Raw genomic sequence first — 16,975 nt, 5'->3', positions numbered from 1 at the left:
AGTAAAGCTCCCTCTACACTGTCCCCCATCAAACACTCGCAGGGACAGGGACAGCACGGGGTTAGATACAGAGTAAAGCTCCCTCTACACTGTCCCCCATCAAACACCCCCAGGACAGGGACAGCACGGGCTTAGATACAGAGTAAAGCTCCCTCTACACTGTCCCCCATCAAACACTCCCAGGGACAGGGCCAGCACGGGGTTAGATACAGAGTAAAGCTCCCTCTACACTGTCCCCCATCAAACACTCGCAGGGACAGGGACAGCACGGGGTTAGATACAGAGTAAAGCTCCCTCTACACTGTCCCCCATCAAACACCCCCAGGACAGGGACAGCACGGGCTTAGATACAGAGTAAAGCTCCCTCTACACTGTCCCCCATCAAACACTCCCAGGGACAGGGCCAGCACGGGGTTAGATACAGAGTAAAGCTCCCTCTACACTGTCCCCCATCAAACCCTCCCAGGACAGGGACAGCACTGTGTTAGATACAGAGTAAAGCTCCCTCTACACTGTCCCCCATCAAACACTCCCAGGACAGGGACGGCACGGGGTTAGATACAGAGTAAAGCTCCCTCAGCACTGTCCCCATCAAACTCTCCCAGGACAGGGACAGCACGGTGTTAGATACAGAGTAAAGCTCCCTCTACACTGTCTCCCATCAAACACTCCCCAGGGACAGGGACAGCACAGGGTTAGATACAGAGTAAAGCTCCCTCTACACTGTCTCCCATCAAACACTCCCCAGGGACAGGGACAGCACGGGGTTAGATACAGAGTAAAGCTCCCTCTACACTGTCCCCATCAAACACTCCCAGGACAGGAATAGCACAGGGTTAGGTACAGAGTAAAGCTCTCTCTACACTGTCCCCATCAAACTCTCCCAGGACAGGGACAGCACAGGGTTAGATACAGAGTAAAGCTCCCTCTACACTATCCCCATCAAACGCTCCCAGGACAGGGACAGCACAGGGTTAGATACAGAGTAAAGCTCCCTCTACACTGTCCCCATCAAACACTCCCAGGACAGGGACAGCACAGGGTTAGGTACAGAGTAAAGCTCCCTCTACACTGTCCCCATCAAACTCTCCTAGGTCAGGGACAGCACAGGGTTAGATACAGAGTAAAGCTCCATCTACACTGTCCCCCATCAAACACTCCCAGGACAGGGACAGCATAGGGTTAGATACAGAGTAAAGCTCCATCTACACTGTCCCCCATCAAACTCTCCTAGGACAGGGACAGCACAGGGTTAGATACAGAGTAAAGCTCCCTCTACATTATCCCCCATCAAACACTTCCAGGACAGGGATAGCACGGGGTTAGACACAGAGTAAAGTTCCCTCTACACTGTCCCCCATCAAACACTCCCAGGACAGGGACAGCACGGGGTTAGATACAGAGTAAAGCTCCATCTACACTGTCTCCCATCAAACACTCCCAGGACAGGGACAGCACGGGGTTAGATACAGAGTAAAGCTCCTTCTACACTGTCCCCCATCAAACTCTCCTAGGACAGGGACAGCACAGGGTTAGATACAGAGTAAAGCTCCATCTACACTGTCCCCCATCAAACACTCCCAGGACAGGGACAGCACGGGGTTAGATACAGAGTAAAGCTTCCTCTACACTGTCCCCCATCAAACACTCCCAGGACGGACAGCACGGGGTTAGATACAGAGTAAAACCCCCTCTACACTGTCCCCCATCAAACACTCCCAGGACAGGGACAGCACAGGGTTAGATACAGAGTAAAGCTCCCTCTACACTGTCCCCAATCAAACTCTCCTAGGACAGGGACAGCACGGGGTTAGATACAGAGTAAAGCTCCATATACACTGTCCCCCATCAAACACTCCCAGGACAGGGACAGCACGGGGTTAGATACAGAGTAAAGCTCCATCTACACTGTCCCCCATCAAACACTCCCAGGATAGGGACAGCACGGGGTTAGATACAGAGTAAAGCTCCTTCTACACTGTCCCCCATCAAACTCTCCTAGGACAGGGACAGCACGGGGTTAGGTACAGAGTAAAGCTCCCTCTACACTGTCCCCAATCAAACACTCCCAGGACAGGGACAGCACGGGGTTAGATACAGAGTAAAGCTCCCTCTACACTGTCCCCCATCAAACACTCCCAGGACAGGGACAGCACGGGGTTAGATACAGAGTAAAGCTCTCTCTACACTGTCCCCATCAAACACTCCCAGGACAGGGACAGCTCGGGGTTAGATACAGAGTACAGCTCCCTCTACACTGTCCCCCATCAAACACTCCCAGGACAGGGACAGCACGGGGTTAGATACAGAGTAAAGCTCCCTCTACACTGTCCCCCATCAAACCCTCCCAGGACAGGGACAGCTCGGGGTTAGATACAGAGTAAAGCTCTGTCCTCATGAAAGTGTTTGAATTGGGTATTTCGCTCCCGTCTCTGGGACCACTTCACTGAGGAATGTTTATTTATCCGCGCTCTACCTTTGTGTAAGGATCCAGGCTCCAGCTGGAGAATCTGAAATGCTGCGTTGGTGAAAATGATTTCTGCAGTCTGTCTGTGACTAAATAATCTCGATTGTCAGACACTTTCTCTCATTATTGACTGGGAGTGTGACAGAGACAGTCAGTGAGCTCTCGAACCAATCCACACGGATGATGGAGATTGTTAATTGTTCCTGTGAATTACTCACTCAGACTTTCACAAGCCACTCAGAACCAGTACGAAGCTCATGTTTGTCCAGCTGTGAGCATCCCTTGTCTCCCCCTCAAGAACTCTCCCCCTCCATCTTACACCCTCACTCAACCCGATCTCTGTCCTAATTCCCATGCACCCACCTTCAAAACCCCATCCCCACCCACTCCACCTCCCTACCCCTCAACAGCAACTACAGCAGACCCTTCACTCCTACCCTCTGTCCGCTACACACTCAGCCTTAATTTCAAACCCCTCTCTGCGTATCAAACACCCCCTCCCTATCTCTGTAACCCCCTCCAGCCCCTACACCCCCTCCCTATCTCTGTAACCCCCTCCAGCCCCTACACCCCCTCCCTATTTCTGTAACCCCCTCCAGCCCCTACACCCCCTCCCTATATCTGTAACCCAGTCCAGCCCCTACACCCCCTCCCTATCTCTGTAACTCCCTCCAGCCCTACACCCCCTCCCTGTCTCTGTAACCCCCTCCAGCCCCTACACCCCCTCCCTGTCTCTGTAACCCCCTCCAGCCCCTACACCCCCTCCCTATATCTGTAACCCAGTCCAGCCCCTACACCCCCTCCCTGTCTCTGTAACCCCCTCCAGCCCTACACCCCCTCCCTGTCTCTGTAACCCCCTCCAGCCCCTACACCCCCTCCCTATCTCTGTAACCCCCTCCAGTCCCTACACCCCCTCCCTATCTCTGTAACCCCCTCCAGCCCCTACACCCCCTCCCTATCTCTGTAACCCCCTCCAGCCCCTACACCCCTCCCTATCTCTGTAAGCCCCTCCAGCCCATACACCCCTCCCTGTCTCTGTAAGGCCCTCCAGCCCCTACACCCCCTCCCTAACTCTGTAACCCCCTCCAGCCCCTACACCCCTCCCTATCTCTGTAAGCCCCTCCAGCCCCTACACCCCTCCCTGTCTCTGTAAGCCCCTCCAGCCCCTACACCCCTCCCTGTCTCTGTAACCCCCTCCAGCCCCTACACCCCCTCCCTATCTCTGTAACCCCCTCCAGCCCCTACACCCCTCCCTGTCTCTGTAACCCCCTCCAGCCCCTACACCCCTCCCTATCTCTGTCACTCCCTCCAGCCCCTACACCCCCTCCCTAACTCTGTAACTCCCTCCAGCCCCTACACCCCTCCCTATCTCTGTAACCCCCTCCAGCCCCTACACCCCCTCCCTATCTCTGTAACCCCCTCCAGCCCCTACACCTCCTCCCTGTCTCTGTAACCCCCTCCAGCCCCTACACCCCCTCCCTATCTCTGTAACCCCCTCCAGCCCCTACACCCTTCCCTGTCTCTGTAAGCCCCTCCAGCCCCTACACCCCTCCCTGTCTCTGTAACCCCCTCCAGCCCCTACACCCCTCCCTGTCTCTGTAACCCCCTACACCCCCTCCCTGTCTCTGTAACCCCCTACACCCCTCCCTGTCTCTGTAACCCCCTCCAGCCCCTACACCCCCTCCCTATCTCTGTAACCCCCTCCAGCCCCTACACCTCCTCCCTGTCTCTGTAACCCCCTCCAGCCCCTACACCCCCTCCCTATCTCTGTAACCCCCTCCAGCCCCTACACCCCTCCCTATCTCTGTAACCCCCTCCAGCCCCTACACCCCCTCCCTATCTCTGTAACCCCCTCCAGCCCCTACACCCCCTCCCTATCTCTGTAACCCCCTCCAGCCCCTACACCCCTACCTGTCTCTGTAACCCCCTCCAGCCCCTACACCCCCTCCCTATCTCTGTAACCCCCTCCAGCCCCTACACCTCCTCCCTGTCTCTGTAACCCCCTCCAGCCCCTCCACCCCCTCCCTATCTCTGTAACCCCCTCCAGCCCCTACACCCCTCCCTATCTCTGTAACCCCCTCCAGCCCCTACACCCCCTCCCAATCTCTGTAACCCCCTCCAGCCTCTACACCCCCTCCCTGTCTCTGTAACCCCCTCCAGCCCCTACACCCCCTCCCTATCTCTGTAACCCCCTCCAGCCCCTACACCCCTCTCTGTCTCTGTAACCCCCTACACCCCCTCCCTATCTCTGTAACCCCCTCCAGCCCCTACACCCCCTCCCTATCTCTGTAACCCCCTCCAGCCCCTACACCCCCTCCCTATCTCTGTAACCCCCTCCAGCCCCTACACCCCTCCCTGTCTCTGTAACCCCCTCCAGCCCCTACACCCCCTCCCTATCTCTGTAACCCCCTCCAGCCCCTACACCCCTCTCTGTCTCTGTAACCCCCTCCAGCCCCTACACCCCCTCCCTATCTCTGTAACCCCCTCCAGCCCCTCCACCCCCTCCCTATCTCTGTAACCCCCTCCAGCCCCTACACCCCTCCCTATCTCTGTAACCCCCTCCAGCCCCTACACCCCCTCCCAATCTCTGTAACCCCCTCCAGCCTCTACACCCCCTCCCTGTCTCTGTAACCCCCTCCAGCCCCTACACCCCCTCCCTATCTCTGTAACCCCCTCCAGCCCCTACACCCCTCTCTGTCTCTGTAACCCCCTACACCCCCTCCCTATCTCTGTAACCCCCTCCAGCCCCTACACCCCCTCCCTATCTCTGTAACCCCCTCCAGCCCCTACACCCCTCCCTGTCTCTGTAACCCCCTCCAGCCCCTACACCCCCTCCCTATCTCTGTAACCCCCTCCAGCCCCTACACCCCTCTCTGTCTCTGTAACCCCCTCCAGCCCCTACACCCCCTCCCTATCTCTGTAACCCCCTCCAGCCCCTACACCCCCTCCCTGTCTCTGTAACCCCCTCCAGCCCCTTCTGTGTCCTGTTCCAAAACTCTGAATTTCTCACCCAAGGCACGTTAGCCTCTCTCTCCTTCCTCCTCGAACTGTGCAGCGGGAGGTGATGGACATTGCGGTATTATAGGAGGGCTGCTCATCGCGAGACCCACGCTATGTCTTGCGGATCCACGTTCAAATCCCACCACGGCAGATGGTTGTGCTTGAGTTCAATAAATCTCTGGGATTAAGAATCTAATGACCACCGAGAGTCACTTATAGGGAATCCCCGTCTGGTTCACTCATGTCTTTTGGGGAAGGAAACTGCCTCAATGATCTGACCTGGGTGTTCACATGGAATCCTGACGCACAGCAACTCATTAATGCCCTCTGAACAATTAGGGATGGACAATAATGCTGGCCCTGCCAACGACCCCCTCCCCCCATCCTGTGAAATAAACTTTTAATAAAAATGACATCTGAGTCTCCATCCTTGACCAAGTTTGTGACCAGTTGATCCTTTGATATTCCTGACTGTGTCGTGCGTGAAACTCTGCCACAAAACACCTTCGGGGGAGGCCAGGCCTTTGGACCATTTGACCTTGTGAAGGCTGCCACAGGAATGCAAAGTTGTTGTTGTTGTTCCCAGCCCACTCTGGCCTCAATGGTCAGGCCACAGCGCCCCCACTGTTTGGAGGGTGCAGGTACAAGGCAATGCCCAGACAACAGCTTCCAACTCCCCCCCCCATAACACCCTCAGCACCATTACACTTCCCACAGGTGCTGCCCGGGAGCAGTTGTCAAACAGACCCTGTCTTCCCATTCCCGTCAAAACTTCCTGCTGTAAGAATCGTGAATACGTTCAGTTTATGCGTGCGCAAGCTCTGAGGGTGTGACACTAACAATGGAGATGCTGAGAGGATGTGTCCAACAACCCTACGGGGTGTTCCTGAACAAAGAGACCTTGCAGTGCAGGTTCATAGCTCCTTGAAAGTGGAGTCGCAGGTAGATAGGATAGTGAAGGTGGCGTTTGGTATGCTTTAGCTTAGATGCCCTCCAGGATAGGAACAGGCCCTTCGGCCCAACAGGTCCACATTGTCCCTCTGAGGAGTAGCCCATTCCCCTACCCTATATTTACCCCTGACTAATGCCCCTAACACTATGGGCAATTTAGCATGGCCAATTCGCCCTAACCCACACATCTTCTGACTGTGGAAGGAAACGCTCACAGACACAAGGAAGAATGTGCAAACTCTACATAGACAGTCGCCCAAGTCAGGAATCGAACCCGGGTCCCTGGTGCTGTGAGGCAGCGGTGCTAACCACTGAGCTACTGTGCCAGGCCCTTTATTGGTCAGAGTATTGAGTACAGGAGTTGGGAGGTCATGTTGCGGCTGTACAGGACATTGGTTAGGCCACTGTTGGAATATTGCGTGAATTCTGGTCTCCTTCCTAGACCAGAAACTTGAGAGGATTCAGAAAAGATTTACAAGGATGTTGCCAGGGTTGGAGGGTCTGAGCTACAGCGAGAGGCTGAACAGGCTGGGGCTGTTTTCCCTGGAGTGTCGGAGGCTGAGGGGTGACCTTATAGAGGTTTATAAAATCATGAGGGGCATGGATAGGATAAATAGACAAAGTCTTTTCCCTGGGGTGGGGGAAGACCAGAACTAGAGGGGCATAGGTTTAGGGTGAGAAGGGAAAGATATAAAATAGACCTAAGGGACAACTTTTTCACACAGAGGGTGGTACGTGTATGGAATGAGCTGCCAGAGGAAGTGGTGGAGGCTGGTACAATTACAGCATTTAAGAGGCATCTGGATGGGTATATGAATAGGAAGGGTTTGGGGGGATATGGGCCGGGTGCTGGCAGGTGGGACTAGATTGGGTTGGGATATCTGGGTCAGCATGGATGGGTTGGACCGAAGGGTCTGTTTCCGTGCTGTACATCTCTATGACTCTATGACCAAAAGGTTTTAGGATAAAGGCCGATTTAATCCACAGATGAGGAGGAATGATTTCTCCCAAAGGCTGTGGGAATCTGTGGGGATTCACTCCCCCCAAAGAGTGCGGTGGGAGCTGGCACACTGAGAAGGATCCAGATGGGTTTTTAATCAGCAACGGGGTCAGAGGGTTATGGGGAGTGGGAAGGATGGTGGAATTGAGGCCCAGATGAGAGCAGCCACGATGATATTGAATGGGGTAGCAGGCTCCAGGGGCTGAATGGCCTCCTCCTGTTCCTCATCGACTCCTTCACCCCAGGGAAAAGACTTTGCCTATTTATCCTATCCATGCCCCTCATAATTTTATAAACCTCTACAAGGTCACCCCTCAGCCTCCGATACTCCAGGGAAAACAGCCCCAGCCTGTTCAGCCTCTCGCTGTAGCTCAGACCCTCCAACCCTGGCAACATCCTTGTAAATCTTTCCTGTCCTCCCTCCTATCCATGTGCCTCGATAGTACATTCTGCAGCTCGAATTTATTCTGAAAGATCTGCCCAGCCTTAAAAGAAAGATGTGAAAGTATTGGGAGGGGAAAAGAGTTTTTTTAAAAAAAACCCTTTCATGGTCAGAGTCACAGAGTCCGACAGCAGGGAAACAGACCCTTCAGCCCAACCAGCCCCTGCTGACCCTAATCCCAAACTAAACCAGTCCCACCTGCCTGCTCCTGGCCCATCTCCCTCCAACCCTTCCCTGTTCATGTCCTTATCCAAATCTCTTTTAAATGTTGTAACTGTCCCCACACCCCCCACTTCCTCAGGAAGCTCATTCCCCACATGAACCACCCTCTGGGTAAAGACTTTGCCTTTGTTAAATCTCTCTCTTTTTACCTTAAAAATATGCCCCTTTGTTTCGAAATACCCCACCCTCGGGAAAATACACCTGCCACTAACCCGATTTATGCCCCTCATAATTGTTTTAAACTTCTATACAGGGTGGGGCTGAACAGGCTGGGGCTGTTTTCCCTGGAGCGTCGGAGGCTGAGGGGTGACCTTACAGAGGTTTATAAAATCATGAGGGGCATGGATAGGGTAAATAGATAAGGTATTTTCCCTGGGGTGGGAGTGTCCAGAAATAGAGGGATGGGATAGTACACACTGCTGTTACTGAGCGTCGGTGGGGGAGGGAGGGGATGTTTGTGGGTGTGGGGCCAATCCAGCGGGGGCTGCTTTGTCCTTGGATAGCAAGGATTGGACGTCGTCCCTTCTAGCTGCCTATCTGAGTTGCTTCCAGGCAGATCATTTGACAGATTGTACGACAGGAGGCAGAAACTGATATCTCATCACCCGCAGGCTCTTCAGACGATAAGTTCCAGACCTTCCGGAGGGGTCTGGGAGGGGGGGGGCGGGTGTTGGACACATTGCCCAACATGGGTCCTGTGGCATGGGGCAGGATTGAGCAGATTGGCAGTGCCCCGTGCCAAGGAGGTCTGGCTAGAAATGTCCAAGTGTCAGGATGAGGTTTAACACGGCTGTCCCTGTGCCCAGCGACTGGTGTGAGTGTACGTGTGTACCCAGTTTATCACCTGGGCAGAGCAACAGAGGCAGCGTGCACACTATCGTGTGTGACTGATGTCACCCTTCCCCCTGGACACCGGGCCCAGTTCCACCCGATGGACAGCCATCACAAAGGTTAAACATTTGATCAAAGTTTGACCTGCTTTTGTAGACTCGTGGAAGTTTGCCGGAGGCCATTCGACCCATTGCATTCATACTGTCCCTCGAGAGAGCCACTCGGCTATTCCCAACCCCATCCACGTAGTCCCCTACATTCATCACTTTCAAGTATCTATCCTGCTCTCTTTCGAAATCTGCAGGCACAGTTACAACATTTGAAAGACATTTGGACAGGTTTACAGGGGGAGGAGGAAAGGTTAGGAAGGATGTGGGCCAAATTCAGGTGAGTTCAGTTCACACACACACACACAGACACACATACACACACAGACACTCACACAAACACAAACACACATTCACACACAGACACTCACACACACGCACATACACAGACACACACACACACACAGACAGACACACACAGACACACACATACACACAGACACACAAACACACACAAACACACGTTCACACACAGACACACACACACACACACACATACACAGACGCACACATACACACACAGGCACACACACACACATGTTCACACACAGATACTCACACACACACACATATACACACAAGCACTCACACACAAGACACACACACACACAGAAACACAGACATTCACACAGACACACACACAACACACACAGACACTGACACACACAGACACACTCATGTACTTACACACAATATACACACACTCACACTCACACACACACTCTTTCTCTCTTTCTCTCAGACACACATTCTCTCTCTCACACACACTCCCTCTCTCGCTCTCTCAAACACACTCTCTCTGTCTCTCTCTCTCACACACACACTCTCACTCACTCTCACACACACACTCTCTCTCGCTCTCTCACACACATATTCTCTCTCTCTCGCTCTCTCATACACACACTCTCTCTCTCGCTCTCTCATACACACACTCTCTCGCTCTCTCTCATTCTCTCACACACAAACTCTCTTTCTCTCCCTCTCAAACACACACTCTTTCTCTCTTTCTCTCAGACACACATTCTCTCTCTCACACACACTCCCTCTCTCGCTCTCTCAAACACACTCTCTCTGTCTCTCTCTCTCTCTCACACACACACTCTCACTCCCTCTCACACACACACTCTCTCTCGCTCTCTCACACACATATTCTCTCTCTCTCGCTCTCTCATACACACACTCTCTCTCTCTCGCTCTCTCATACACACACTCTCTCTCTCTCACACACACACTCTCTCGCTCTCTCTCATTCTCTCACACACAAACTCTCTTTCTCTCCCTCTCAAACACACACACTTTCTCTCTCACACACGCACACACACACTCTCATTCTCTCACACACACTCTCTCTTTCTCTCTCTCTCCTTCACACACACACACACACACTCCCTTTCTCTCTCCCTCAGACACACACACGCTCTTTCTCTCTCTCACACACGCAATCCCTCTCTCTCTCTCTCTCTCACACACTGTTTCTCTTTCTCTCTCTCTCTCACACACACATACACACATTCCCTTTCTCTCTCTCTCTCTCTCACTTACACGGTCACACACACACACACACAGAAACACTGGTATCATGGCCTGAGGGAAAGACTGGGAATGCAGTACAATGTTCCCTTTCCACAGGGTTCCTGGAGATTATCTTCTTGACTTTCCAGGATTCGCAGCCACTTCTCTGGAAGGAGGCACGTGCAGCTGGTTCGTAACTTACAAAGTCTCTGACCGCTTGGTTACAAGTGACAGCTGGCGGCTCATGGGAAATAAAATGGTCGCCTTCAGGCTTGTGGTGTTTCATCTTTTATGAAGGTGAACAGGACAACCCCGACCTTTTTGGAGGTCCAAGGGCTTCCGGCTAATCGTCCTCACCCACAAGCTGTTAAGTTAGCCGGGAGCCAATCACATGGTTGTTGGCGTGCAGAAGATCATCAACAATGGGTCAGCATTCCAAACACCAATCAGCTGCTTGTTGCCGGGAGAATTTCCCTTTGTAACCACCCCTCCCCAGCTCCAGATCACCCTGTCCAAACCTTCCCCACTGCTTGAATAGGGAGATGTGTAAACAGTGCTTTCAATAAGATTATAAATCTTTAAAGGACTACAACAACGGTTTGCACAACCCTCTTCTTTTCATAGAATCCCTACAGTGTGGAAACAGGCCTTTTGCCCCAACAGGTCCACACCGACCCTCCGAAGAGTATCCCACCCAGGTGCATTCCCCTACCAGATCACTCTACGTTTATCCTGAACGCATCCACTCTAACCTGCACATCCCTGAGCACGATGGGTAATTTAACATGGCCAATCCACCCTAACCTGCCCATCCCTGGGCACTATGGGTAATTTAACATGGCCAATCCACCCGATCCTGCACATCCCTGGGCACTATGGGTAATTTAACATGGCCAATCCACCCTATCCTGCACATCCCTGGGCACTATGGGTAATTTAACATGGCCAATCCACCCTAACCTGCACATCCCTGAGCACCATGGGTAATTTAACATGGCCAATCCACCCTAACCTGCATATCCCTGAGCACTATGGGTAATTTAGCATGGTCAATGCACCCTCACCTGCACATCCCTGGGCACTATGGGTAATTTAGCATAGCCAATCACCTTGGAGTGCAGGTTCATAGCTCCTTGAAAGTGGAGTCGCAGGTAGATAGGATAGTGAAGAAGGTGTTTGGTATGCTTTCTTTTATTGGTCAGAGTATTGAGTACAGGAGTTGGGAGGTCATGTTGCGGCTGTACAGGACATTGGTTAGGCCACTGTTGGAATATTGCGTGCAATTCTGGTCTCCTTCCTATCGGAAAGATGTTGTGAAACTTGAAAGGGTTCAGAAAAGATTTACAAGGATGTTGCCAGGGTTGGAGGGTCTGAGCTACAGGGAGAAGCTGAACAGGCTGGGGCTGTTTTCCCTGGAGCGTCGGAGGCTGAGGGGTGACCTTATAGAGGTTTACAAAATTATGAGGGGCATGGATAAGGTAAATAGACAAAGTATTTTCCCTGAGATCGGGGAGTCCAGAACTAGAGGGCATAGGTTTAGGGTGAGAGGGGAAAGATATAAAAGAGACCTAAGGGGCAACATTTTCACACAGAGGGTGGTACGTGTATGGAATGAGCTGCCAGAGGATGTGGTGGAGGCTGGTACAATTCCAGCATTTAAAAGGCATTTGGGTGGGTATATGAATAGGGAGGGTTTGGAGGGATATGGGCCAGGTGCTGGCAGGTGGGACTAGATTGGGTTGGGATATCTGGTCGGCATGGACGGGTTGGACTGAAGGGTCTGTTTCCATGCTGTACATCTCTATGACTCTAATCCACCCTAACCTACAAATCCCTGGGCACTATGGGACAATTTAGCATGGTCAATCACCCTAACCTGCACATTCCTGATCACTATGGGACAATTTAGCACGGCCAATCCACCCTAACCTGCACATCCCTGGACACTATGGGACAATTTAGCATGGCCAATCCACCCTAACCTACACATCCCTGGGCACTATGGGACAATGTAGCATGGCCAATCCACCCTAACCTACACATCCCTGGACACTATGGGACAATTTAGCATGGCCAATCCACCCTAACCTGCACATCCCTGGGCACTATGGGACAATTTAGCATGGCCACTCCACCCTAACCTGCACATCCCTGGGCACTATGGGACAATTTAGCATGGCCACTCCACCCTAACCTGCACATCCCTGGGCCCTATGGGACAATTTAACATGGCCAATCCACCCTAACCTACACATTCCTGATCACTATGGGTAATTTAGCATGGTCAATCCACCCTAACCTGCACATCCCTGGGCACTATGGGCAATTTAGCATGGCCAATCCACCCTAACCTGCACATCCCTGGGCACTATGGGACACTTTAGCATGGCCACTCCACCCTAACCTGCACATCCCTGGACACTATGGGTAATTTAGCACGGCCAATCCCCCCTAACCTGCACATCCCTGAGCACTATGGGACAATTTAGCATGGCCAATCTACCCTAACCTACACATCCCTGGACACTATGGGACAATTTAGCATGGCCAATCCACCCTAACCTGCACATCCCTGATCACTATGGGTAATTTAGCATGGCCAATCCACCCTAACCTACACATCCCTGGGCACTATGGGACAATTTCCCATGGCCAATCCACATGAACCTGCACATCTTTGGAATGTGGGAGGAAACCAGAGCACCCGGGTGCTGGGAGGCAGCAACGTTAACCACTGAGCCACCCCTTCTTTTACCATTTCAGTCCCTGTTCTGAATAAAACCTTTAAAAATGCAGTTTTTGCAAGACTTCATCGTTGGAAAAAATGAAACACCATTTCAGAGATAATTTTCTTCACAAGATATGTGATAGACAAAGAACAAAATATCATCTATTCAGGCTCTCTCCCCCTTTCGAACGTTACACAATCTTAGCATTACTGAAACCTTCAACATATTCCAGCACTGGGTGAAACATCTGCAATTGCATTCTGTTCTCCAGCAATGTGAAGATCCTTTATATTAAACTGTTCAAATAAGTAATCCAATTTTTAAACTATACAGTGCAAGGTAAAGTTACCACAGTTCCATCCACTCATGTGTGAGAGAGAGAGAGAGAGAGAGAGAGAGAGACAATAGGTGGTGGTTTAACCTGAGGGTCACCTTGCCTCAGGTGAGGGGAGAGGTTGAAAAGGAGACCCCTTTAGACTAACCTCCAACAACACAGGAAGCGAACCCACACTGTCCACAGCACCCCACACCACAAACTGGCTGCCCAGCCAAATGAGCTAACCAACCGACAGTGCAGGGCAACGAGACAGCACCCATCATGAAAACCAACAGCACGTTGGGGCAGCATAGTGGTCAGCACTGCTGTCACACAGCTTCAGGGACACAGGTTCGATTCCAGCCTCGGGCGACTCTCTGTGTGGAGTTTATACATTCTCTCCATGTCTGTGTGCGTTTCGTCCGGGTGCTCCGGTTTCCGCTCGCAGTCCAAAGATGTGCAGGTTAGTGTGGATTGGCCATGTTAAATTGTCCCATAGTGCCCAGGGATGTGCAGGTTAGGATGGATTGGACATGCTAAATTGTCCCAGAGTGCCCAGCGATAGAACATAGAACATAGAAGAATACAGCGCAGTACAGGCCCTTTGGCCCTCGATGTTGCGCCGATCCAAGCCCACCTAACCTATACTAACCCACTATCCTCCATATACCTATCCAATGCCTGCTTAAATGCCCATAAAGAGGGAGAGTCCACCACTGCTACTGGCAGGGCATTCCATGAACTTACGACTCGCTGAGTGAAGAACCTACCCCTAATTTCAGTCCTATATCTACCCCCCCTTAATTTAAAGCTATGCCCCCTTGTAATACCCGACTCCATACGCGGGAAAAGGTTCACACTGTCAACCCTATCTAACCCCCTAATCATCTTGTACACCTCAATCAAGTCACCCCTAAACTTTCTTTTCTCTAATGAAAACAGCCCCAAGTGTCTCAGTCTTTCCTCATACGATCTTCCTTCCATACCAGGCAACATCCTGGTAAACCTCCTCTGCACCCGTTCCAGTGCCTCCACATCCTTCCTATAGTATGGCGACCAAAACTGCACACAATATTCCAGATGCGGCCGCACCAGAGTCTTATACAACTGCATCATGACCTCAGGACTCCGGAACTCAATTCCTCTACCAATAAAAGCCAGTACGCCATATGCCTTCCTCAACGCACTATTTACCTGGGTGGCAACTTTCAGAGATCTGTGTACATGGACACCAAGATCCCTCTGCTCATCCACACTACCAAGTATCCGACCATTAGCCCAGTACCCCATCTTTTTGTTATTCTTCCCAAAGTGAATCACCTCACACTTAGCTACATTGAATTCCATTTGCCACTTTTCTGCCCAGCTCTGCAGCTTCTCTATATCCTGCTGTAACCTGCCACATCCTTCCTCACTGTCAACAACTCCTCCGACTTTCGTATCATCCGCAAACTTGCTCACCCAACCTTCTAACCCCTCTTCCAGGTCATTTATAAAAATGACAAACAGCAATGGTCCCAAAACAGATCCTTGCGGAACACCGCTAGTGACGGCACTCCATGAAGAAACTTTGCCATCAACTACTACCCTCTGTCTTCTTCCATCCAGCCAATTCCTAATCCAAACCTCCAACTCACCCTCAATGCCATGTCTCCGTATTTTCTGCAGTAGCCTACCATGGGGAACCTTATCAAACGCCTTACTAAAATCCATATATACCACATCTACCGCTTTCCCCTCATCAACCTCCTTGGTCACCTTTTCAAAGAATTCAATAAGGTTTGTGAGGCATGACCTGCCCTTCACAAAACCATGCTGACTATCCTTGATCACATTATTCCTATCCAGATGTGCATAAATCCTATCCCTTACAATTCTCTCTAAGACTTTGCCCACAACTCACCGGCCTATAGTTACTAGGGTTATCCCTACTCCCCTTTCTGAACAAGGGAACCACATTTGCTATCCTCCAGTCTTCTGGCACTACTCCTGTAGACAAAGAGGACATAAAAATCAAGGCCAATGGCTCTGCAATCTCCTCCCTTGCTTCCCAGAGAATCCTAGGATAAATGCCATCAGGCCCAGGGGACTTATCTATTTTCACCTTTTCCAGGATTTCCAACACCTCTTCTCTACATACCTCAAAGCCATCCATTCTACTTATTTGTGACTCAGTATTCACATCGACGACAATGCCCTGTTCCTGAGTAAATACTGAAGAAAAGTATTCATTCAGTGTCTCCCCAATCTCTTCCGCCTCCACACGCAACTTCCCACTACTATCCTTGACTGGACCTATTCCTACCCTAGTCATTCTTTTATTCCTAACATACCTATAGAAAGCCTTAGGGTTTTCCCTAATCCTACCGACTAAGGACCTTTCATGTCCCCTCCTTGCTGCTCTTAGCTCTCTCTTCAGGTCCTTCCTGGCTACCCTATAACTCTCAATCGCCCCAATTGAACCTTCACGTCTCATCTTGAGATAGGCCGCCCTCTTCCATTTAACAAGGGATTCCAATTCCTTATTAAACCACGGCTCCCTCGCATGACCCTTTCCTCCCTGCCTGACAGGTACATAATTATCAAGGACACTCAATAGTTGCTCCTTGAACAAACTCCACATATCATTTACACTCTTGCCTTGGAGTCTACTTTTCCAAGCCATGTTAAATTGTCCCATGGTGCCCAGGGATGTGCAGGTTAGGGTGGATTGGCCATGCTAAATTGTCCCTTGGTGCCCAGGGATGAGTAGGTTAGGGTGGATTGGCCATGCTAAATTGTCCCTTAGTGCCCAGGGATATGTAGGTTAGGGTGGATTGGCCATGCTAAATTGTCCCATAGTGCCCAGGGATGTGCAGGTTAGGGTGGATTGGCCATGCTAAATTGTCCCATAGTGCCCAGGGATGTGCAGGTTAGGGTGGATTGGCCATGCTCAATTGTCCCCTAGTGCCCAGGGATGTGCAGGTTAGGGTGGATTGGCCATGCTAAATTGTCCCATAGTGCCCAGGGATGTGCAGGTTAGGGTGGATTGGCCATGCTAAATTGTCCCTTGGTGCCCAGGGATGAGTAGGTTAGGGTGGATTGACCATGCTAAATTACCCATAGTGCCCAGGGATGTGCAGGTTATGGTGGATTGGTCATGCTAAATTGTCCCATAGTGCCCAGGGATGTGCAGGTTAGGGTGGATTGGCCATGCTAAATTGTGCCATAGTGCCCAGGGATGTGTAGGTTAGGGTGGATTGGCCATGCTAAATTGTCCCATAGTGCCCAGGGATGTGCAGGTTAGGGTGGATTGGCCATGCCAAATTACCCATAGTGCCCATGGATGTGCAGGTTCGGGTGGATTGGCCATGCTAAATTGACCCCTAGTGCCCAGGGATGTGCAGGTTAGGGTGGAT

The sequence above is a fragment of the Chiloscyllium plagiosum genome, unplaced genomic scaffold (genome assembly GCF_037043375.1).
Source record: "Chiloscyllium plagiosum isolate Xiang-an unplaced genomic scaffold, Cpla_swu_hap1 HiC_scaffold_38, whole genome shotgun sequence".
NCBI classification, from domain to species: Eukaryota; Metazoa; Chordata; class Chondrichthyes; order Orectolobiformes; family Hemiscylliidae; genus Chiloscyllium; species Chiloscyllium plagiosum.
The sequence above is the reverse complement of the archived record's forward strand: the minus strand, read 5'-3'. Positions refer to the sequence as shown.